Source organism: Sapajus apella, unplaced genomic scaffold (genome assembly GCF_009761245.1).
Source record: "Sapajus apella isolate SASKATOON/1434 unplaced genomic scaffold, GSC_monkey_1.0 scaffold133, whole genome shotgun sequence".
Lineage (NCBI taxonomy): Eukaryota > Metazoa > Chordata > Mammalia > Primates > Cebidae > Sapajus > Sapajus apella.
This window is the reverse complement of record NW_022437073.1, coordinates 3,406,464-3,407,554: the sequence shown is the minus strand read 5'-3', so window position 1 is coordinate 3,407,554 and position 1,091 is coordinate 3,406,464. Positions and strand designations below refer to the sequence as shown.

General features: G+C 38.7%; 1 long non-coding RNA gene across 1 annotated transcript in view; it reads right to left on the bottom strand.

The window, feature by feature from the left end:
* Positions 1–238: 238 nt before the first annotated feature.
* LOC116539779 overlaps positions 239–1,091 on the bottom strand; it is an 8,981-nt gene continuing 8,128 nt past the window's right edge. The window contains exon 3 of the long non-coding RNA XR_004264188.1: positions 239–406. This is a non-coding gene — a long non-coding RNA (uncharacterized LOC116539779). The remainder of the gene's footprint in view (positions 407–1,091) is intronic.

The following is a 1,091-nucleotide window of genomic DNA, read 5'->3' as shown; positions in this document are numbered from 1 at the left end:
CCTAGTTCACTGCAATTACTCAAGCGCTTGAGTGATCCTGGATAACATCACAGTGAACAGCAGGAAAACTTAGCTGAGCCTAACAAATCCACAGAATTATGAGAAAAATTTTTAAATGTTATAAACCCAGAAGATATGTACTGAGTTGTCATCCTTCTTAGATAAATGACACTGAATTTTATTGATTATACACACACACATACACACACACACACATGCTGGGAATTTCTCACCTGTACTTCCTTTGTGATGGGTGATATAGTAATTCATTGGCTGTTTATGGAGCCCGCTACTCAGCTTTTGTATTTTATGGTACATCTTCAGATACTTTTAGTCAAGGTTACCTCCTTCCAGCAGGAAGACCCTAAGTTCTGTAGTGGCCAAACTACTCAGCAACTAAATGGTTCTCCTTGAAGCAAGAAAATAGATATACTTAAGAAAATGAATCATAGAGCAGCTCTTCCTTCCTTCAATATTTGTCACTTATAAAGATGAAGAGTGTTTTATTTCCTGTTACCATGTACCCTCTGCTCATATGTTTTTGCTACCAATGTCCTAGCATTTTCCCTTGAGAGGTGCAATTTTCTCCCATGTTGATTACTTTCCTTGAAAAAACATTCGTGTTTTTATCCCTGTTTTAACCTCTAAGATTTTGAAGAATAATGTTGTCTGGCAACAAGATTCCAAAATATGTATTGGTAATAGATCTGAGATAAATTAGAATAAAAAATATTATTAAACAATGAGAGTAGAAAATTGCAAAGGCAGGCTGGGTGTGGTGGCTCACGTGGTGACTCACACTTGTAATCCCAGCAATTTGGGAGGCAAAGGTGGGTGGATCATGAGGTCAGGAGTTCATGAGGTGGGTGGATCACCTGGCCAATATGGTGAAACCCTATCTCTACTAAAATTACAAAAAAATTAGCTGGGTGTGTTGATGGGTAACTGTAATTCCAGCTACTCGAGAGGCTGAGGCAGGAGAATCCCTTGAGCCCAGGAGGCAGAGGTTGTAGACCACACCATTGCACTCCAGCCTGGGCTACAGAGCAAGACTCTGTGTCAAAAAAAAAAAAAAAAAAAAAAAAAAAAAA